Source organism: Crocodylus porosus, unplaced genomic scaffold, assembly GCF_001723895.1.
Source record: "Crocodylus porosus isolate Cpor-Errol unplaced genomic scaffold, CroPor_comp1, whole genome shotgun sequence".
Lineage (NCBI taxonomy): Eukaryota > Metazoa > Chordata > Crocodylia > Crocodylidae > Crocodylus > Crocodylus porosus.
The window spans coordinates 3,407,666-3,431,892 of NW_017728926.1; the positions used below are offsets into that span (position 1 = coordinate 3,407,666).

General features: G+C 47.2%; 1 long non-coding RNA gene across 1 annotated transcript; it reads left to right on the forward strand.

Moving 5' to 3' along the window:
• The first annotated feature begins 844 nt into the window (after positions 1-844).
• Positions 845-20,960, forward strand: LOC109314538. Its single transcript, XR_002102303.1, has 3 exons — positions 845-855; positions 5,131-5,136; positions 20,864-20,960. It is a non-coding gene; the product is annotated as an uncharacterized LOC109314538 (long non-coding RNA).
• Positions 20,961-24,227: the final 3,267 nt, after the last annotated feature.

Sequence of the window (24,227 nt, forward strand, 5' to 3'; positions counted from 1 at the left end):
AGCATCAAGGACAACAAAAAGTCCTTTTTTAAATACATAGGGAGCATGAAGAAGGCACCGGGTAACGTAGGGCCCCGGCAGGATACGCTTGGCAATCTGGTGGCTGCACCAGAGGAAAAGGCAGACCTTTTTAAGAAATTATTTGCCTCCATTTTTTTGTGCAGAGACTGGGACACCTTCCCCATAGGGATTCAGGACGGACCCAGGAGAGACTCCACCAGGCCTAGGGTCAGGGAGGACCGAGTTAGGGAACTTCTGGAGGGGCTGGACGTGTTCAAGTCAGCAGGTCCAGACACTCTCCACCCCAGGGTGCTGAGGGAATTGGCAGGGGTTATCGAGGGGCTCCTGGCACAGCTTTACGAGCACTCGTGGTGCTCTGGCCGGGTGCCAGATGACTGGAAGAAGGCCAGTGTGGTCCCTATTTTCAAAAAAGGGAGGAGGAAGGACCTGGGCAACTATAGGCCTGTTAATCTTACTTCGATCCTGGGGAAGCTCTTTGAAAAGATTATCCAGGAGTACATCTGGAAAGGACCAGCAGGGGGGATGATGCTCAGGGGCAACCAGTACGGGTTCATTAGGGGCAGGTCCTGTCAGACCAATCTGATTGCCTTCTACGATCAGGTCATAAAATCATTGGACGTAGGTGTCGCGGTGGATGTGGTCTTTCTGGACTTCAGGGAGGCCTTTGACACTATCTCCCAACCCATTCTCGTTAAAAACCTAGGCGACTGTGGCATTGATGCCTACACAGCCAGATGGATCATAAATTGGCAGAGGGGCCGCATCCAGAGAGTGGTGGTGGATGGGTCATATTCGACCTGGAGGGATGTGGGCAGTGGAGTCCCCCAGGGCTCGGTCCTCGGGCCCGTACTGTTCAATATCTTTATTAGTGACTTGGACGAGGGGGTGAAAAGCACCCTGTTCAAATTTGCTGACAACACCAAGATCTGGGGCAAGGTGGGCATGCTAGAAAGGAGGGACAGAATACAACTGGACCTGGACAGGTTACAGGGGTGGGCGAATGAGGATAGATGGGATTCAGTAGTGACAAGTGCAGGGTACTGCACTTGGGCAGTAAGAACCAGCAGCATCCCTATAGGCTGGGGAACTCCCTTCTCATAAGCACAGTGACAAAAACAGATCTTGGAGTCATTATCGATTCCAAAATGAACATGGGCTGCCAATGTGAAGTCAGTAAAGCTAACCGCACCTTGTTGTGCATCCACAGATGCATCACAAGCAGGGCCAAGGAGTTGACCCTCCCCCTCTGTGCGACACTGGTCAGGCCAGAGTTGGAGTATTGTGTCCAGTTCTGGGCGCTGCACTTCAGGAGGGATGTGGCCAGCATGGAGAGGGTCCAGAGGAAGCCACTCGCATGATCCAGGGACAGCAGGGCAGGCCCTACAAGGGGAGACTAAGGGACCTGAACCTGTTCACAAGAGAAGGCTGAGAGGGGACCTGGTAGCCATTTACGAACTTACCAGGAGGGACCAGCAGGGGATGGGAGAGACCCTGTCCACCCATGCATGTCCCACAGTAACATGGAATAATGGCCATAAGCTGTTTTAGAGTAAGTTCAGGCTGGACATTAGAAGGCGCTACTTCACTGTCAGGGCAGCTAGGATCTGGAACCAACTTCCAAGCGAAGTGGTGCTTGCTCCTACGTTGGGGGTCTTTAAGAGGAGGCTTGATAATTACCTAGCTGTGGTCATATGAGCTCAAACCTACCAGGGGGTCATATGAGTCCAGTGTTCATTCCTGCCCAGGACAGGGGGTCGGACTTGGTGATCTACTTAGGTCCTTTCCTACCGTACATCTATGAATCTATGACTGTTTTGACCACCGGTACCTTTGAACTGGTGACAGGGACAGAGGTGATGGAATCACTTGGGGCAGTTGTTATGTCGCCAGGGGTGTGGTGCCAAGAGACCAAAGAAGCTGCCAGGCACAGTGGCTTGACTCCATAAAATCAGGGTTCTTGACCATTTCATGCCACCGCCTTCACTGCTCTGAGCTCAACAACTTTAGGAGAGCTGTTGCTGTGGCCTGTTTTTTGTTCTTTTAGTAATCTTTGAAGAGACTTTCAGTTTCTGATCACCAGCATAGCGTGTATCTTTTTTGGAAGCTGCAAGGTATAACCTTCTTTGCTGCTTTCACCACCAGGCCAACAAAACGGCTGCAGTTTGAGGCCAAAGGTTGGATATGATAGATGTTTCCCTCAACATATGCTATATAACAGAGTTGGGCAAAATATGGCCTGTGAGCCAAATCCAGCCTTCCAGACACTTTCATCTGGCTCACAGTGTCCCCACAACAAATGGTGCCCTGCCCAGCCCTCCCTCCTGCGAGGCTGGGAGTGAGGCACCCACATGTACAACCCCCCAACATACCCTTTTGCCCCTCATTTCCACCCTCATGGGCAGAAGGGCCCTGTCCAGCCAGCAGCACCTTCCAGGCTGGGGCTCCTGCTGCAGCCACCCCATGGGAACCTGCTTGGTTTCTTGGAAGTCCAACTCGTTCGGGGCAACAGGTAGGGAAGCAGTGGGGCTGGTGGGAGGGGGGTGGAGCTGCAGCTGGGTGGAAGCACAGAGCATAAAGTCATAGAATCATATCAATGAAGTCGGGTCGGAAGGGACCTTGTAGCTCTTCAAGGCCAACCCCCCGCCTGGGCAGGAGAAAAACTGGGCTCAGATGACTCCAGCCAGGTAGGCATCAAGCCACTTCTTAAAGACCCCCAGGGTAGGAGCCAGCACCACTTCCCTTGGAAGTTGGTTCCAGATCCTAGCCGCCCTGACTGTGAAGCAGTTCTTGTGGATGTCAAGAGCACAGCAGGCAGAGCCTGCACCCAGCTGGGCAGTGGGAGTGTAGAGCTCAGCTGGGCAAGGTGTGAGTGTGAGGGTGGAGGGACCATTGGTGACACATAGGGGCTGCACACAGGTGCATGTGCCCCCTGAGATTGGAGGTGCACCCCCTGCAAAAAGTGCCACTGATGCTGCCAGTGGCACCTGTGGGCTGTTGCCATTTGCTACCCCACCCCCACCACCACTGACACTGCCAGTGGTGTCTGCAGGTGGTCGCTGACTGCTGGTCAGCGCTTGCCCCCACCACCCTTGCAGCTGCCTGTGGGTGCTCCCTGCTTGCCGCTGCCATGCCACTGTTGCTACCGCCTGCAGGCGGTTGCCAAGCCCACCCAGCCTCCGGGGGCACGCAGCATTTATGGTAGGGACCCTCCACACACTCCCCCATAGTATGCAACCCCTGCTGCCAGCAGCAGCAGATGGGGAGATCAGGACACTCATGTCCAGTGCAGGTGCCAGGTGGTGCATGGTTCCAGGCAGCACTGTGTACGGGCGGGGGGAAAGCGCCGCCTGCCCAGCTGCCTCTACCACTGGGGCTCCTGCAGCTCCAACACTCACAGCAGGGGAACCTTCACGCTGGAGCTGGTGGTATGGTGGCTGTTAAAGTCTCCAATGTGCACTGATGGGTGTTAGGTGTTGGCAACACATTTTTCAGCCAGCACACACATGGAGTCTTGTACACATTTACCATGTATGTCTCACCAATCTTGATGATGACAGCATTGTCACTGATGTTGGTCAACACTGTCACCTTATCCTGTATGTCCTTATAGATGTATGATGTAAGAGCATATTTACAATGATATCATGAAGCCACTAACATATAACCAGAGATCTTAATATGGGGTCCGGGAGCCACTACATGGCTTTCCCGTGGTGTCATGTTGGCAATGCCATTTGTTTTCAGCAATCTACACATGACTTTGTTCTTTGCAGTAGATTGTCCCTTGATGTTGAGTTGCATAATATGCAGTGAGGGTCCAATTTAATGATTTATTAAAATGATTTATTAATTTATTTAATGATTTATTAATGATTTATTATCCTGAAAAGAGCCATTTACACTGCTGTTGCTTTTGTGACCATAAGTTCAAAGACTGACTCTCAGCTACCAGAGTGATGACATTTGTTGTGTTTTTTCATTTATCAGGGAAGTCCACGAGCAGGTTGTCATCTTCCCCACTAACATGGCATTAACAGGAATCATGGACACACTGAGTTTAAAGCAGACAAGTTCAAACAGAAGGACCCCTGGTGTGGATAATTATTCACATCTAATGTAGTTTAGCTAACATGCTTTAACTTCAGACCCTGAGTTCACCAAAGGTAACTTCCTTGAATCCTCCTGTAGTAAGCCCTAGGGGGTCCTACTGCATTGGTGAGGCAGAATTTTTTTAATCATTTAATTTAGTTAAATGATTTATGCTAGGATTGTGCAATGGTGTGTTATGGTCAGAAGAGGGATAGCCTAGGGGTCAGGCTGGGGTTTTAGACTCAGGAGGAACTGCAGTCCATTTCCACCTCTGCCACAGATGTCCTGCATGACTGTGGGTGAGTTGCTTAGTCTGTCTGCATATCAGTTCCCCACCAGTATAGTGGGGATGATACTTTCTTGTCTCACAAGCCTGTTGTAAATTTCCAGAATTTCCCCAGCAAGGGGCTGTAACCCAGGCACTGGCTCTGTGCAAGGGCATTACCTAAAGGCTAGGAAGGAGAAACTCATCACTGGGTGTGACTACATAAGATGCTGCAACATAGCATCGGCGGGCCTACACTGTGACACCGCAGGTACTGCACAGTAGGTCATTGATACTGCTCAGTAGGGTCAGAAATGACCTGTGTGGCACCAGGACTGCATAGTACCAGTAGTAACAACTGTGTAGTCAGGCACACATGTAGATGCACCCACTGACTGACAATAATAAAGGCTCTAATTTGTAGCACTGCCCCTCCATACATGCATGTATACACACAGGTATGTATAGCCTCCGATCTGGTCTGTGGCTGTGCAAAAATATAAGTGTCACTAGTCCATACAGCCTGAAGCTCTCCCCAGGGTCAGCCTATTCCCAAAGAGGATCAATGCATAACCTGTATGGAGACCCTTTCCATGGCATGTACACATGACTGGCCCCCACTGTGGCAGGACAGTAGGGGGTGCTACTGCATAGAGCCACCCACTTCACTGTGCCCACCCCAAAAACCTTGCTTCAGGAGTCTCCCATGGGGTGCCTACAGCCAGCTGTTCCGCTTCCTGGAGAACAGCTGCAAGCGTGGGGTAATGACAATACACATAAAACACCAGAAAAAATTGGGGTTTCCATGCACCAGAGCTCTTCAAAGTGGTCCTGCATTCTCCTATGGATAGCCCAGAGTCTTTTCTAGACAGTAAGTCTGCCACCATATTCTGGCATCCCTTTATGTGTTTCACTTTCATGTTGAACTCCTGAAGCTGCCGTGCCCACCTTTGAAGCTTGGCATTGGTGTTCTGCATTGTCTGCAGCCATTGAAGTAGGGCATGGTCTTTTAGGACAGTGAACTGCTGTCCCCACAAATAGGGCCTCAACTTGTTCAGCACCCAGACAATTGCCAAACACTCTTTCTGTACAACGTCCTGCTTAAGTAAACTACTGTGTGCCATTTCCTTTCATGCTCCAGCAGAAGTATAGCTTCAAGTCCAGTGTTTGAGGCATTAATGGCCATGCAGAAGGGCTTATCCTGAAGCCCTTAAAATCAGCTGTTTGATCAGGGCAGCCTTCAAGATGTCAAATGCCTGTTGGCATTCCTGTTCCCAGTTTACCTGATCAGGGTTATCCTTTCTTGTCAGCTCATGCAGGGGAGCAGGTATTGCCACCAAGGTAGGGGACAAACTTTCTGTAGTACCTAGTCAAGCCAAGGAAAGCTCTGACCTGCTTCTTAGTTTGTTGGGATGGCCAGTCTCTAATGGCCTCAATCTTATTCCAAATCAGAGTGATCTGGCCTCCACCGACACAGTGTCCCAAATACATCACTTCGGGCAATACCAACTGACATTTCTTTGCTTTTGCTGTTAGTCCAGCCTTTTTGATCCTTTGCAGCACAGTGGTTAGATGAAGCAGGTATGAGTCAAAGTCCTGGCTGAAGATGGTGATGTCATCGATGTTAGCCACTGCAAACTTCTCAAATACTTATAGCAAGTTATTAATCAGTCTTTGAAAGAGGCAGAAGAATTGTGCATACTGAAAGGGAGTATTGTGAACTTATACAGTCCCTAAGATGTCGTAATCTCAGACTTGGCCACATTGGTAACGCGTAGCAGGTGCATGCAGATGCACATGCACCCCCTGAGATTGGCTGTGCACCCCTTGGAAGAGCCAGCTGCAAGACTGTAAGTGCCAGCAGCCGTGCACTTACTGATGGTTTTGCCACTGGTGGTTGCGGGCTTAGTGATCGGCTGCTGCCCCCCAGTCCCCCAAATAAACGATCTGATGTCCCCCCCAAACTCAGGAGGCACCAGTCACCCATGCTTGGCCATAGCATCTGGATCCAGTGCCATCTGCCAGAACCCTTTGGATAGGCTGAGAGAGATGAACTTGGCTTGGCCCAGGATGTTGAGCAGGGAGTCCATCCTGGGCATAGGGTAAGTGTCAGGGGTGGTGATCACATTCAACTTCCTGTAGTCCACACAGAACCTGATGGACCCATCCTGCTTTCAGACAAGTGCCACAGGGCTTGCCCAGGGACTCATCAAAGGCTGTATTACCCCTAGCTCTAGCATGTGTTGTCAAGGGGCTAGTATTACCCCTAGTTCTAGCATGTCAGCGAGATCACATTTTATGTCCTCCAGCACCTTCCCGTTGACTGGATATGACATGGAATGGATACAGCGGTGGCTGCCCATGTCTATAGTGTGTACTGCCAGGTCTGTCCTACCTGTTTTGTTTGAGAACATGGTTTCAAAGTCCTTGAGAGCTGTACTCAGCTTCTCTTTGTCTGGAAAATGAAGATGATCAGGCAAGTGAAGTTCCTCTACCCCTGCCTCTCCCTCCCCATCCACACACAGAACCGGCTCCTCCTGTTCCTCAGGTAATTCCTCAACAGAGGAAAACCAAAGTATGACATCATTCCTGTCATAGTAAGGTTTGAGCATGTTTATGTGTACCACCTTAGGCTTTTTAGCTGTCTTATTCATGGCAACAATACAAGTCATGTCATACAGGTTATCCTGGATGATATGGGGACCTTTCGAAGCTGTCTGAAGCTTGTCCGACTTTAAAGGCAGGAAAACCATAACTTTATCTCCCAGCTCAAAAGTGCATGGGCAAGCCCCCGTGTCATACCAGAACACCCTGCTTGTCCTGGCCTTGGGTAAGGGAGTCTCACACCGCCTTCATCATGTCAATTAGCTTTTGGCAAAAACACATATTCTATCACCGATATTTTAGAGAAGAATTTCCCTTCCCACTCCTATTTCACAAGATTGAGAGGGCTCCTGACTTGCCTCCTGAACATTAACTTGAAGGGCGAGAACCGGGTAGATCCCTGGGGTTCCTCCCTGTAAGCAAAACAGCAGGTGTGGAAGCTTCTCATCCCAGTCGTTGGCGTGAGAGTCCACATAGGCCTTCAGCATACCCTTTGGGGTTGCATTGAACCTCTCTAATAGCTCACTGGTCTGTGGGTGATAGGCTGGTCTTGAGGTGTTTAACCCCACAACACTTCCACAGGCACTCCATCATGTCTGCCAGAAAGTTCCCACCCCTGTCAGTCAGTTGGGATCTCAGAGGGAGAACCCAACCGAAGAAAGATCTTTGTTAGGGCATCAGCAACCACAAGGGGCCTCTACAGAGGCTAGGGTGATTGCCTCTGGGTACCAGCACTGATTGCACCATGAAATCCACAAGAGCTAGGATATATTTTTTCCCCTCTCTGAGTCTTATGCCTAGGAAGCCCCACAATGTCTATCCCCACTCTTTGGAAGGCCTGATCAATGACAGGGAGGGGCTGCAGGGGAGTTTTTCTCTTATCCCCACTCTTGCCCATCTGCTGGCACATCCCACACGATCTACAATAATCTGTCATGTTCTGGCCTATCTTGGGCCAATAAAAGTTTGCCAGCAGCTGCTGCCAAGTCCAGCCCATACCAAGGTGACTAGCACAGGGTAGATTATGAGCCATGGCAAGCAGCTGCCACCTGAATTTATGTGGCACGATGAGCTGCCAATAGGGCTCCCAGGACATGACATGGTCCTTAAGCACCCATAGCCTATAAAGGAGCCCCTTATCCCAGAGTACCTGTTCCCTCTTATCTGGTGGTCAACTCTGTTTCTTGCTCCTGGGCTATTCTTTGGAGTTCCTACAAGCTGGGGTCCACTAAAACCTCCTGCTTAAATGCCTCCTGCCCAGCTATGCAATCAGTGGGGAGCTCTGGTGCTTTCCTAAGGGGTGCCCCTTCCTCCACAGGGCTTTTCTCAAACTCCTCCCCTGAGCCCCAGCTTCCTCTGCAACTGGCTGACTGGACCCCTCCCTGGGGCTGTCTCTTATCTTGGCCCTGGGGTTGTCAGTTCCCTCAGAGGCCAGCTGGCTGCCACAGCTGGGGGGAGTTTCTTCTCTTGTCTCCCTTTTCCCCATAGCCAACTGAGTTACCTGGCTCTAGAGGCTTCCCCACCTACAGCCTGCACTTTCTTGCCCTGACAGCAAGTCAATGCAAAGTCAACTCCTCACAAACAGGCAGTCAGGAGCATCTTCCATCACTCATATCTCCACACTCATTCGCCAGTCCCTCCACTTGATGGGGAGACATGCTACCTGTACCTCGAATGGTTGTTGCCCCAGACCTTCTATGGTAAGGGTCTTTCCAGGGACTATGTCCAAGGGTGAAATGAGGCTGGCATTAATCAATGATACGCTAGTCCCTGAGTCCACTTCCCCAACGATGGTTCTACCGTGTACTTTTACCTCCTCCCTGTGGGAGGCCATCCCCTCTTCTGGGTTTGTAATCCTGAAGATACAGGTACTCCCTTCAGAGTGGCTTGGGGTTCCCTTCTCTTTGTGCACAGCTGTTGCTCAATTGACAGACTTACTGGGTGGGGTTGCTCAGCTTTGGGCAGTTGGTCTTGAAGTGACCAGACTCCCTGCAGTTGAAGCAACCCTTCCTATCTGACTTGGGTGGATTGACTGAATTTAGGGCCACCCTGTGCTCTGCAGGGGCCCCCCAACCTCCCATTTCAGGACTGGCCCTCCCTTTCCCCCTTTTTTGGAACGTTTCCTAGTCCTTCCCAAAGTTGGGAGGCCTTCTGTCGTGCCCCTCCCTATTTAGCAGCAGCTGATCGGCAATGTCAGCAGCCTCCCTGGCTGATTTGGGTTCCTTATCCTTGACTAGGTGTTTAATCTTCCGAGGGCACCTGAAATAAAATTGTTCCAGCACCATAAGGTCTAGCATCTTCTCTCTGGTGTCAGCTTTGGCTCCCTCTACCCATTTATGGAATGACTCCTTCAACTGGGATACAGACTCGGCCATAAACTTTCCCTGCTGTGGGGCAGCTTCATGGAACTTCTTCCTGAAATATTAGGACCCAGTGTATACCTCTTATGTACAGCCTCTTTAAAGGTGCCACAGTTATTCTCAGACCCAGTGGGCAGGCTGTCCAGGATAACAGCCATGTCGCCCATTACCAGTCCAGCAATGTATCTCAGGAATTCCTCTTTTTTCTAATTTCCATCAGAGAGCTCGTTTTTTGAAATTACTCAGGAACACTTCTAGATCCTCTCCATCTTTGTATGGGGTGATGTCCTTGGGGGCCACCCTAGGGGGTGCAGCTTGCCACGCATGGTGCTGAGCCTCTTCAGCTTCTCTTCCTCGCTTCATCTGAAGTATCTTGAGTTTGTGCTTTTGCTGCACCTCCTTTTACTCAGCCTCAAGAGCTTTGGCTTCTAAGCTGTGCTTCTTGTTGTTCAGCCTCGAACTCACGCTTGCATTGTTTGGCTTCCAGCTCCAGCTTGTATTTCCAGACTTCCAGTTCCAGCTTGTGTTGCTCAGCTTCCAGCTCTAGGACCCAGAGATGAGTCTGCTTCGTGAGCAATTCTAGCTCCATGAGGCTCCCTCCTTGAAGCCCACTGGAAGAGAACACCCACAAGCCTGGAGTAATGCTGCCACCACCCGGGCACTGGTCTTACTGGTCTTACTTGGGGCTCTGTGCAGCCCGGGGCACACAGACCCTGTGAACCTTGGGGTTGATTTGCTCACAGCTAATATTTATGGGGGGCCTCTTACAGCCCAAAGCTTCCCAAGATAACCTCAGGTAGGACTGGGGGAACTTAAACAGACAAGATCTTCTGGTCAGGCTAGGAACTAAAAGGTTTGCCTCTCCCTCCTCCACAGACACAGCCAGGCACGCTGCAACCTGATACCTTCATTGATCAGAGAGGGAGGGTGAAGAGGGTACAACAAGGAAGTCAGAATACCCTTTGAGCAAACAAAAGTAAGTTGAGCTATTGGGTACGGTGACCATTTTAAAATGTGACTGCCCATACTTAGTTCTAGACTTCTGGTGAGTTTTCTGGTCTTTACTTACAGAGAATCATCCAGGCTGCACCTGGAGGCACATTGCTTGTTCCCTTTCAAAATGCCTACCAAAGGAAGAGAGAGCCCTCCCCTGCCCCAAGGAATTTATCTGGCCAAGTCACCTGGTTGACTAGCCTGAACCAAAAAGCAAGCAAGGAGAGACAGAGGGGTCCCTGGGGCTGACCCAGTGACAGGCACAGAGACAGGGATTTCTTCACACCCACACTGTCCTACCTGCCTGCAGCACGTAAGTGGGGGATACAGTAGTATGGAAGCCTATGTGCATGTATCACACTCTCTTTACACTCCATTTCCCAGGCCTTGCCATTTATCCAACATAATCCCACCTAATGACTAGTGCCCTTGGTTTTTCTTTTCCCGCTACCCTTTTCTTTGCTAATAGTTGTTATTAGTTGTCTTCAGAAATCAATCCCTGGCAGTGTTAGAGATTACTATTGTCAATAGAGAGTACAAGGGAGTGGAGCAACTGCTATTGTATGAAACTTCTATCGTAGAGCAGTAGGTCACCGAGGCCTTAGGCCTGTCTTTCCTAAGTGATTCCTGATCATGAACCTCAACCCCGGTGTGTACAAGCAGTACCCAGCCAGGGACAGAGTAAAGAAATCAATTTCAACTACTACCAGCCTGTCCCCAAGGGATAGTACCTGCTTTTGCACCTCCTGGTTGTGTGTCAGTCCCCAGATGCTGCTGTTTCCCACATTCTCTGAATCAGCTTCCAAGCCAGGAAGGAAATTTCCCTAAGCAACTGTTCTGGGGGGCTTTATTTGGCCTGAGATTCCCAACTCAAAGTGCTGGAAAGAAGTAACCAGCCTCCCAGCTGCATGGGTATTATTTGTCCTTGTGTTTATTTTAAACCATGAAAAGTTAAAAAAAAAAAATATATCGGCAATTGCTTTGATCATCTAAGACACTTTTTATCATGGCCTAAGACAGCCCCAGGTTTCCATCAGCACTGAAGGTAAGTAACAAAATTATGCCTTCAACTTAGATTTTAAAGCAACAAGGTCTCTTTTGAAAATGAAACTCTTTCCTTTGTGGTTTCTGTTCAGCTGCTATAATAAAAGAGAACTGTTTGTTGAATATGGGGACGGACTCTTCTAAGCAATTCCTGGTTACAGATGAGAAACTCTGTTAAAATGTTCAGACTGAACTCTTTCTTGGACACTCTTCTTAGACTGTCTTTAAATAGTGCATGGTTTAACGCCAATAAAAAAATGCAGAGCCAAGTGGTAAAAACTCCCATGAAAGCGCTGGCAAGCAAAAAGCTAATTGAAAAAAAAACAAAACTTACTTTGCTGAAAGGGAGCCTGCAAAGCAGCAAAGTTCAAGTAGAAAACTAATGCATCTCCTTGCCTAAGTGCTCATGGCTACTGAACTTGTCTTGCAGCCTCCATCTACATTTAATTTACAAACAAAATTATTTACTGGATCCAGGGAATCCAGATGGAGGTCTAGTATTGTCCTCACAAGGCCTTTCATATCCCAACTCAGGGTAGGATGGTGACTGTTGCCCAGTAGGAGCTACAGTAACATAACACAGTGGTTGAGAGCTCATGAATGACATTCCAGCCACAAATGTGCATGCTGTGGCTCTGACTGGTTTGTGTACTTTGGCCTGTACCAGACCCAGATACTCCAATCTGAGTTCTTTTGAAATTCATGTGAGTTGAACTGAATCTCCAACTCTGAACATAAGTCTACAGGTACCTCCTGGGTTAGATCCATAATTGGAAGAAGCCCATATTCAGCTAACTAAAATAGAGGGACTTGGGCCAGAAGTTGTTGAGACCTTTCAAAAATAAGCAAACTAATGATTTTTGAATGACGTGGAACAAAAATCTTATGAAGGACTGCTGGCAAGATTTCAGCCCCCTCCAATCCAAATCTAGCCATAGCCCTGCCGTAGGTCTAGACCCTTGCTTTAACCTAGTCAAGGCCAAGGCCTAGTCCAGCATTGCGAATGGGTTGCCTCACCGACTTTGGATCTCTTCATCCTCAGTGAGGTTCCTCCCAGATCCAAACTCCCAGAGCTTGGCTGTTTGTAGCTGCCTGGGGGGTTCCTATCAGAAGCATTTCTTCAGCTACCGTGCAATTGAAGAGGAAGCTGTCCCAATGTGGGTGATGGTTTCCTGCCAATTCTTACTGTTACCAATCTTCCGCACCTTACTGTGTCTGGAATCAGCATTTAGTCTCACATCTTCTTTTAGCAGCATTTCTGGGTGTGTTTGGTAGGATAGCTCATAATATAAAATTGTACTGACGTTTCTACAGCTTCCAGCTCCCTAAGCCATGCCACAGACATCCCCTCCGTGGGCAGAGCCGCCTTAGTCACTAGAAACCTCTTTTCCAGGCTTCAGTCCATGGCATACTCTGAAACCCATAGGAGTTTTGTCCTTGATTTTAATGGTGCCAGGAGAATATGCAGAGTTTGTAAACATAACGCTCTAGATACACAGTCTATATGCACTCTAGCCAGACTGATTTTTTTGTAGAATTTAACCACCATTCTCATAAAGCATCCAATGAAATATTAACTCATAACCTAGACAATTTGATGCTTCTGTAATATTGTAAAGCCAATTACAGCTTTAGAAGGTGTGATATAAATCACAAAACTCATCTTGGTAGTAATGAAAACCAGTTATGGGTATGATTGCAGCACTGTCCACGTAAAGTGCTAATTCCTTCTCCATCTGGGCAGACATGAGCTGCAGGCATATTCCTGGTAAAAAGGTTGAAGTTTAGCAATGATTGAACTCGTCTTTGTAAAATAATACAGTTTTAGCAAAAGGGTGTCTTTGAACACTTTGACTACTGAGGGCCTCAGTATCAGTCTTGGCTCTGAGTCAGTAATGAAAATCGAGAGACCACGTCTGCCTCTGTGGGCAGCACCGGGCACATGGTGGGAACTACTGAAAAAAACAGCAGCAACTGTTACTACCGACATGAACGATTTTTGAGAGAGAGCAAGGGTGCAATTTCCAGTATTATAAGTCTATGGCATGATTATATATTGGAACGTGGTTGCTAAGGAGAAGAAAATGATTTAAGGCTTAAAAACAAGAAAACAGTTAACGGTAGTGAAACCTCGACTGAAACAAATCATTTTACCCAATCTTCACTTTGCAGAATTGGTTTATGATTTTTGTTTGTGCCAAAACGTAATCAGCTTTCACTGTGATTACACATGGGTACGTCACGTACTGGCCTGCTGGGCTCACGGCTACAACTACAGCCGGTGAAGGGGCGCCTGTAGTGCTCAGGGTTGGGCTGGTTTCAGACAAACTCCCACGAAGTTCTGGTGCTTTTCCAGGATTCCTTAGCACAGAAACAGGACTAGGAATCAACTAGAAAACACTTGATTGTGCATTTATTTGCTTGTTTGTTTGTGATTGAAATAAATGCCCTGGTGCACGTTTACCACACGTCAGATCTCAGTGAATGGGAGGCATGAGCTACCGAGAGAATGACTGAGAGGGCAGCCCACTTCAGTGACAGGAAGTGTGAATTGGCCCCTAGTTTAAGTAGGAGGAAAATAAGTCATTAGTGAATTGGTTTGTGTGACTTGTTCCTCTTAGATTTATCTCACCACCTCATTTTAAATTCCTAATAGCTCACAGAGGGCTATAAAATATCATTATAAATGACCAACTCCCACATTATGTATCACATATCTACAGGGAGAGTAGTGCTTAGAAGAAAAGCAGGATTTTTCCCCCCCCGCTGTGAACTTTATTACTTACCATTGCACCACCACCTTCCCCACATTGTAATTTTTTTTTTGCTTTAACAAAGTGTGGGGCTCCTAAGGAACTTGCTAACAGTGTCATTATAAATGACCAACTCCCACATCATGTATCACAGATTGACAAGGAGACTAGTGTTTAGAAGAAAAGCAGGGTTATTTCCCCCATGCTGTGAACTGGATTTGCTTTATTACTTGCCATTGCACCACCACCTTCCCCGTACTGTAATTTTTTTTTGCTTTAAAAAAGTGTGGGGATCCTAAGGAACTTGCTAACAAGTTGTGGGGAGGAACCTCCATTTTCTGGATTCAGTTTTTAAGAAGGCATCTGCTAATTTGCCTGTAGGTGGAATGAAAGATGCTGTCCTGGCTACAGTTACCAAGGAGGATCACAGAATTGTCTTTACAAACAAAATAGGTGATGTTTAACTACTCCTTTTCCCTTGAGCCATCAGGGAAGTCTGCTGAGGATGGAGGAGTAGGGCACAATTTTTACCTTTTCCTTATCTTGTAACTACATCTTTCAGATCAGGTACTAATATGAGGAATGGTGTTGACAGAGGGTGTGATTTTTTTCCCCAGTTGCACAGCACAGTATTTCTGAGGGCCCTGCAACCTGGCATGGTATGTCTATGGGGCACTCGTAACCTAAATGTTTTGGTAATGTGGTCCTGCTGAAAGACAGTGAGGCTTGGCCTTGCTTTTGAAAGTTTTGCCTAAAACTATGAGTACCACTGGAAGGAGTCAAAGAGCTAAGGCATGTGTAGAAGCCAAACAGACGAGGCACAGCTTGCTTTTAAGGCATGTAAAAGAAATAGCCCTAACAAGAGAAGTGGGTAGGATGCTGCAGAACAGGACAGAAGCTTTGGCAGAGCCCAAGAGCTGAGCACATCTGGAGGAGCTCATGTGCCTTCTGCTCAATCCTCAAGTCTGAAGGAAAATGAGTGTGTTGCTCCCATTGCCCCGCAGCTTGCAGAGCCCAATGGCCCAAGCCTGCTCTGCTGCCCCAGGGTACAGCAGTCATCTTACCATACTATTTAATTGCAGCCTATCCTTTTTCGCTGCCAGATTCCAACAGGAGATGGACCATTTCAGATGCTAAGGCCCCACATCCCTTTCACAGACAGAGAAACTCTAGCATCCTGCTTCATGCTGGATTAACATTACCCATCTTCAAATCCGCGCTTCTCCCCTGCTACCAGAAGTTGCCTGCAGCCTTGTATTCACTCTTTATTGAGACACTTTCATCACACAGAGTCATTTGTTGCAGGAAAGCTGGTACTTGTCATTGTATAAGTTTATCTAGGCATTTGTACATTACTCCTGCTTTTTAAATCCAACCACCACTAATCAATTCCTTAAAACATGTCCTCTGCACATCTCGCAGCGCAGAAAGCCCTGTCTGAAACACACACAAATAAAGCAGGCAGGAAACACCAAGTCTTATGTTTGGAGACCAGTTGTTATTTTGCTGAATTAAAGGGTGATTTACTAAAAAAAGGGACAGTCCCTTGTGCACCTAAACAAGCCATGGAATATCACAGACCTCTGCTGCTTTCAACTCGCTGACCAGTATTGGATTTGGCTCAGGCTCAGGTGTTCATTATTATTGTCTGCAGCTCTAACAGGCCACCTGGAATTCAGAGTCGCCAGGTAATTGGTTGAAGAATAGACAAAGGCTGACCTGAGGCCAGTGAGGGATGAACTAGGAAGGCAGCTTGCTGATAGAGCTGATTCTGGATGTACAGCGCTGTCTGTTCACAAGGCTCTGCAGTTCGCTTGGTGATGGGCAATAGGCTTGAAGGCACTCTGAGAAGTTTGACCCAAGTTTACTCTACCTGGATGCAGTGGGGGCTGGGCTCCAGACTCTGGGTATCCTGAGGCTCTGCCAGAGTAGGAAGTGTACCAGGTGGGGAGTGGGAGGAACCAGCTGGAAGCAGAGTTCCCTTTGCCTTCTTGGTTTTGTAATAACGTGCTTCCCAGTAGCTCCTTTTCTGTTTGCTAAGCACAGTGAGAGCTCACCATCCTGTCCTCCTGCTCGACTATTAGATAGAACAGGAGGTGAAATTATGGCCTCAAAGAAGTCAAGAGCAAATGTCCCTTTGGGGCAAGGGCCCTGGAGTCAGGTTCCTTTCGTGGTGTGCTGTCATTGTCAGAAACAATAAAATCATGGAGCTGTGAGAACATTTCCCCTTTGCTTTCCAAAAGTAGCTGGATTCTGGAAATAAACTCCAGCATACAGTGCTTTGCAATAGACCCCAATTGAAAGCAGGGTATTGCAGCATACCTCGATTCTGATTGATTTTTTTTTTTTTTTTTTTTTAAAGCAGCCAAGAAAGGGAGATGGGGAAAAGCAGCAGGGTTTAGGGCAGTTTCACAAGATATGTTTTGTTGAACGAGCTTTGGAAATGGGGGTGAGCTTCAGAGGCAAGATAGACAAAAGAAGGCAAACCTAGAGGGAATCTATAGAAAAGCCTGTGTGTTATTTTAATTCACTCAAAGGTATCTTCCCACTGCCCTCAGAGGACAGTTGCAAGTGATGTGGGCCCCTGATATTAAACTATCACCTCTGTAAAAGAGCAAGATGATTATAGGACATATAGCCAGGAGCAGCAGAACTCAAAGAAGGTGATTTCTGGAGATTTGTGGTTTTTCTTTCCAGGTATTTTCTGTCTTCTGTGCATGCACATCTGCAACAGGCTTATTTGTAACCCACTTGCTGAGACTGCATTGAGATGGTGTGTGAGGGCAGTAACGTGATTTATGTGGAGGTCTTGTCTCGTAGTAGACAATACAGGATTGTATTCAGAAGAGCTGAAATACAAAACCAAGGCAGATTTACCCTTGGCCATGACACCTTATTGTCCAAGGGCCAGATTTTCCTCTTACTCTGTTCATTTTTTACTTGGTTGATGGACTCCTCAGCCTCTCCATGGCTCTGCAATCACCTGATATGCTGTCGCTGATTTTGCAGAATAATGAAATTAGCACGTTTATTTTAATAAATAATAGGTCCTTCTTAAATCCCTGGGAAATCTTTACAAAGCTTGTTGTAGATTCATTTTCTTTTGGCCATATTTGTTTCTTTAAAATCTTAGTGATGTTGACACTTGTGCCAGTTTAATTTTGCAAATCAGGGTAATAAACAGAGCATTTCTTCAATATTCAAACCATTTTTTTCACATCCTGGAAAACTTCTTGCCTAAGGCCCTTATTATCTCATTGCACTATTTATCAATGTGTAGCAGGTGTATTACATTAAGCTCTCCTATGTAAAGTGATACAGAATAATCATTACTGCTTCATCTGTTCAAGAAGAGAAGTGAGCTTGACTTTCATGCATGTCAATATTCTTGAGCTGGAGTATTTTCATATTACTGTGGCATAAGTGTTTTAACTCAATAAGCTTTTCTCACAAATGACAATAGTCTTATAAAATGAAAGGAAGTGAATGTAAATTAACACAAAATTAACATTCAGCCCCATCATTTCAAAACACTAACTGCTAAATGTGAATGGAGCTAAGTGAGCACAGTCGTCTGGTAGCGGTTATAATTATCCCCTTCTGCAGATTTGAGATTATAATGAGACCAAACACTATTTCCCTATTTCAGTCCCAATAACCTCAGATCAATGACCTGTACATGACGTACTTGTCCTCTGCCATCAAGCAGGTCAGAGGCATAAGCCACAAGAATGATTCTTCAGATGCTAAGGCAATAAGTGCTATAGAAATGCATAGTATTAATCATACCTATAAATACAGCTAAATTCTGAAGAATCCTAATGCCTGAGACAATAAACTAGAAAGTCAATGCCTTGCTGCTCTCTCCAGGTCTGAGAATGTAGGTTAATGAGTCTTAAGTAAGTTTGTGAAAGGAACACAAGGATGCTCAGTAAGGAAGCTGAAGACAGATTAAAGTAAAGGTCCCTTCCCACCTGATCTCTTCTACTGCCATCCCCAACAAGGATGAAAAGATGGGGGAAACACAGTTAATAGGTTCTTAAAAGCAAAGGCCAGAAGTAAGTGTTATATCATAAAATCTGGCCTCCTGCATGAGAAATTTGACCTCCTGCATTATGAGCTGTGGAATTTGACCAGGATACCTCTGTCCTAAGCTCAGTAGCTTTTGTTTGATGAAAGTGTATCTTCTAGAAATGCATCCAGTCTGGAGCTGAAAGACATGAAGAACCTCAAGACTGGTAAAATAGCTGATACCCTCACAACCCCCTGTTAAAAATGCCTGTGTAATTTCTAACTGGAGTTAGTCTGCCTTTAACTTCTAGCCATAGGGACTGGATGGTGTGTTGGCAACCTGCTGAGCTTAGCTGGAGAAGGGCTAGGTCAGGCTAACAGGAGTCAAAAATCACCAGCAAAGCCATCTCTAGTGCACAGACCGCCGGGACATTTGGGTCCTCTTTCAGAGCATTTAATGTTCATCGCTGCAGCACACAAAGTGCTTTAACAACAGCCTATGCCTCCAAAAAAAAAGCTGAACCCAGTTGTTCCTCTTTCATATGAATGCATCAAATCTTTATCCCTTCTCCTCAATACAGATTTCTGTGTATGCGTACCAGAAGCTACGCTTTGATTTATTGTGCAGTTTAATTGACACTAATGCGTATACTTGTGCATATACATTATGGCCTGGAGGAAGCTGCTTGTTCATAACAGCAACTGAAGTTGCCTGAATGTAGCTTTTCTTCCACTAGCTTGTAATTAAATGCTTGGTGAAGTGCTTTGCAGTGTCTGGATGCCAAAAAAAGCTTGAGAGATAAGTCAGTGTGGGTATTTGATATTTCATCTGTTATCTAGGGAGAGGAAGCATGCAGTCACAGTCAGAGAAAAGGAGGATGGCAGTCACTGAGACTTGGCTAAACACAGTTAGTAATATGTCAGTGTTAACAGAGCCGAGAGGTTTACTGGACCTCCACCTCCATGCTGAGCACCTGCAAGGTACACTGCAAAGGCTGAACCAAAAGACAAATTAGTGTCTGTACTTTTGTGCATGACTCCTGCCCAGCCACAGCCAGGCTTCAGGGGCCTGCTTCAGAACAAACAGTAGCTTCAGCATTTCGTCAGTCATGAAAGCACACTCCATGCTATGAACTGCCAGCTAAGCCTTTTGTGGCAATTCCACAGATAGCTTTATGTTTATGGACACCCTGCAGTAGCAAACCTCTGGGCATTTATCAGGTAATAAGCTGGCTCTTTACAGACATCTGGGGCCCAGCTGCCTCTTGTGGAAAATTCAGCACACCTTCCAAATGAGGGGAATAATTGCTGGGGTCACACGGTCCAAGATGGTGACTCAGAACCAGGCCTGCTGGGAAATAAAGAGCAGCCGGTGGCCCAAGGAGCAGGTTAAAGGCTGAAAAGCCAGAGGGGAGGCTGGAAGAGAAGAGAAGCATTTTTGTCTTCCAGAGTAGACGGCTTGAGGCTATATCACTACCGGGAGCCAGTTGAAAGCTGGCCTGTGGGAGGACTAGTAGAGAGATCCATCTTAACCCACAGGACGTGGGAGTGAGGCTTGTAGGGAGCATGGGCAAGTATAGAAGCCCGTGCTAGTGGGCTAGTGCTAAATGTAATTTTCTGTTGGGTACAGCTGTGAAACATGAGGATTATCGTACTTTTCTCTCCAAGACTTTTGGCAGGTGGCTAAAGTTGCCAACTCTGTTTAAGTCTACTCTGGGAGGCTTTCAGACTGCCAACGTGCCCACAAAACACAGCACAAGTATGTCTGTGTGCTTATGAATATCAGTTATGGATTACAGTGCAGAGACTTTGTCAAAAAGGCAAATGCACATTACTATTGCACTTGAAAAATCTACTGGACTACTGTATAAATAGGATTCAACATTTAATATTTATTTTAATGAATGTCCTCTCGCTTATCTCCTGGGTGACTCTCCACAGTCTCCTGAAAATGTGCATCTAATTCCTGGAGACTCCAGGGCACTCCTGGAGAGTTAGCAACCCTACAGGTGGCTATGACTGGGCTGCCATGCCAAGAAATAAGGTGTGGGGTTGCCCCTGGGCACTGGCAGGAAATTCTGCTGAGCTGGTACAGGACAGGTCATCTTCACAGTGAGGAGAGAGGGGTGAATCTCATCCTCCAGGATGAAATCTGTTTGAAGGATAGGAAAGCAAAAGCCTGGGGTTTGTGGATAGGCTGAGGCTTAATTCTGAAAATGAGATCCTGTCCCAGGACATCTGGTGGTATCTCCTTGAGAGGGAAGGCATCTTGTGGGGTGGGGGAGCAGGGGGGCATAATGGCAAGTGCAGGTGCTCTGGGGAAAAATGGACACTTCTGCTTGCCCTTACTTGAATCTGCAGGAATGGGAAGGAAAGAACTGGATCAAACAGCCTCTGCAGCTGCAACCCTGGATTCCTGGGAAACGGGTCCTCTGCTGGGGAAATGTATGCTCCCAGGTGTGACAGTGCTACTGCAGATTGTTAGCAGAAGCTGCCTATTTATAACTCATGGGCCAATGCCTCTATTCTTTCCCCAGCACACAGAGCACACTGCAGTTAACACCGGAGAGGCACATGAGTTTCGGGCTAGAGGTAAAACACCAACTACAGAAAACACAAATAGAAAACTCCAGCGCGACAGGGGGAAGGGAGAGAGCAAAGCAACTCACTCAGCAATATGCTGCAGGGAACTAAGACCGTGGCAGCATCCTGGGGAAGAAGAGCTCCAGTCCATCCACCCCACCTTTCAGCTCTGGCTGAAAAAACCCCAGACCAAACCCCCTCCACTTCCTTTCTCCTCCTGCCATTCTGAAAACAGTGCTGGGGGTGGGAGGCAGCACAGACACAAGTTACTGAAGCTGCTCCACTTTGGAGTCTCTTCATCTGGACCCTCGTGCAATGAGTAGGGATCTACTTAAATCACATTTTTCAGGGAAAGCAGGAAATCCCCCACTTTCCCGCAAAAGAAGGAAAATGCCTTTCTCATTTGAAATTGGCACTTGTGGGGCGGGGGACAGGATTTGCTGGAGGCAAGCAGCAGGGAGCAAAGGAAAGCACAGGAAACCTTCCCCTGCAACAGGGGGCCCCTAGGGAAAGTACAGGGTCTCCCAGCCAGGCTCGGTGATTAAGCTGATCAGTATGCTGATTATCCCAAACAGTGGGCAGTGAGGGAGACTGTGGGAGTGAGACTGGGGGAAAATGGCAGCCTTTGCCATGAAAATTGCCTGAAACTGGTGGCCACCAGCACAATACCTGCTTGAAAATAATTGACAGCCAGCATGACTTAAGTGGATGAACAAGGGTTCCAATTTTTGCAGGATCAGGCCCTTTTAAAGCTCTCTGCAATCATTCACTTGTGTTTGGTCACAGCTGTAGAGCACTTTCAGGATCCAGGTCAGGCGAAATTTGTCACTTCTGTCTGCGCCTTCAGGGGTGGCATCCTTGCAGACACTTACCAGGCTCAGTGAGCTAGAGAGGACTAGCAAGGATCAGCATTGCAAGGTGCAGTAGACAGGAGAAAGAATGGCACTGAGTCTTCCTACTTACAAAATAATATCCTCACATAGCCAAACACCTGGGGGACCAGGCTTGCAGGATAGGATGTTTACAGTGTCAAGATTACTAATTAGCTCACTGTTCTGAGCCACTTAAATACGTAATAGTCTGCCCTTCATGAGGTTGGTGTCGAGGAGATCATTCTCGAATTGAGGGATTGCTGCCAACAACAGTGTTGAGGAGGGCACAGGTTGTTTCTGAGTGCTATTATTGCAAGTTTGAAACTTCACCAGTCTTCAGTCCCTCAGGGCAGAAGGCAAACACAGACAAAATTTATCCAGAGCTGCCTGATGTGAGAGAGCACCCTTCTGCTGATGTGTCCCTATAGTGCTGTAGGTAGCCTGCTGTTCTCACAGGCACACTCCCCAGTTCTTCTGTCAACAACGCACCTGGGCTTTTCTTCCTCTTGCATCCCTTCCTGATATCCTAACATGTCTATCTGTCAGGAGCCATAAAGTCAGAGGGCTTGTTCTTGCATAGCACTTCCCAATGCAGGATCTTGGATGGCCTTTGCCAGAGCTGAGTTTAGGCCCTAGCTCCTTTCTGGGAACGCTTGGCTAGGTCATCAAGGCCACAACCCTGAAGGGACATGCCCTCAGTTTTCCAGAGCCCCCAGCCCCTTCCTCGTGCAAAACCCATACCCATGTTTCTCCATCTGTAGGATGAATCACATACAGAATCCCAGACACCTGGGCTTCAAAATTCCTGGTGGAGCCAGCCATTGAACTGCAAGTGCTAACAGGAGGCTGTGCTGCAGAGGCTTTACCCTGGAAACTACACACCATAAACCTGAGGTACAGGAATGATTTAATTCTCTGCCTTTGCCTAAGCAGAATGCATGTGTTTTTTGTTTGGCTTTCTCTACTCCCAGTGACTGAGACGACTGTCACTTTCCTGTTAATTTACATGGGAACATTTCCAAACAGTAAACTTCCAATAAATTAGCAATGCTGATCCATAAAAAAGTAGAATGTTGCAAGTTTATAGCTCCCTTGGATAAGACACCAAAGGCCTCTTTGGCACATACAGTTCAGGGGAGAAGGAGAGAAAAACAGAGATCCCAGACCGTAAAACCCCAGCACCAAAGCTGTTCTTTTCCTTCATCTCTCCCAGTAAAACCAGTTCTCAGTCCAATTAGCAGTAACTGCAAAGCAGTTTACTACTCCCTCCCTCTTCCCCTCCAAATGAGCAGAACTACATGGCCCATTGCCCCCTAGTTGTTGCCAAATGTGCTCCGTTTCCATTAACTTCAACAGTACTCAAGACCTGACCTTAAATTACTGGACTTCGCCTCATTCCCTTGTGAAGCACATTAGCAGGAACACATAGGGCATGTCTATGTGTTCAGTAATGTGCCTTAGATACTGTGCATTTAATTTAGTACTTGCTTAATAAAGTACTAACTTGAACCATTGGCACAACTGTTTGAGAACTCATGGAGCTCAGGACAGGTCCCAGAGGACCAGAAAAGGGCCAGTGTGGTTTCTATTTTCAAGAAGGGAAGAAAAGCGTGTCCTGGTAATTATAGGCCAGTCAGTCTCACCTCTATCCTCGGGAAAATTATTAAGGACCACATTTATGGGAGTCCAACAGGAAAAGTAATGCTGAAGGGCAACCAGCACAGATTCAGAGCAGGTAGATCCTACCTGACTAACCTTGTTTCTTTTTATGATCAGGTCACCAAATGCTTAGACAAAGGAATCAAAGTCGATCTTGTTTGCTTGGATTTCAAAAAGGCCATTGATACGGTGTCTCAATAAATAAACTAAGCAGCTGTGTTGTAGATGATTACAGAGTCAGGTAGGCATCAAATTGGCTTATGGGATGCACCCAGAGAGTGGTGGTGGGTGGGTCAGTGTCGACCTGGTAAGATGTGGGCAGTGGAGTCCCACAAGGCTTGGTCCTTGGATCAGTGCTGTTCAGTGTCTTCATGAGTGACTTGGATGAGGGCATGGAGAGTGCTCTGTCCAAATTTGTGGATGACACCAAATTATGAGGCAAAGTAAACATACTGGGGGGCAGGGAATGGATTCAGGTGGATTTGGACAGGTTGGAAAAGTCAGCAGAAAAGAATAGGATGCAGTTTAACAAAGATAAGTGCAGAGTGCTGCACCTAGGGAGAAAAAATCAACAACACACTTACAGGCTGGGGGATGACTTTCTAAGCAGCACAGCAGCAGAAAGGGATCTCAGAGTCAATTCCAAGATGAGCATGGGTTGTCAATGTGACAGAGCGATAGGTAAAGCTAGTTGCACTCCGTATTAGCAGGTGCATCATGAGCACATCTAGGGAGGTGATACTTCCCCTCTATGCAGCATTGGTCAGGCCGCAACTGGAGTACTATGTCCAGTTTTGGGTGCTGCACTTCAAGAGGGATGTAGATAACCTTGAGAGGGTCCAGAGAAGGGCCACTCATATAGTTAGGGGCCTGCAGGTAAGGTCCTACAAGGAGAGATTGAGGGACCTGGACCTCTTCAGCCTCTGCAAGAGAAGGCTGAGAGGTGATCTTGTGGCCATCTATAAATTTATCG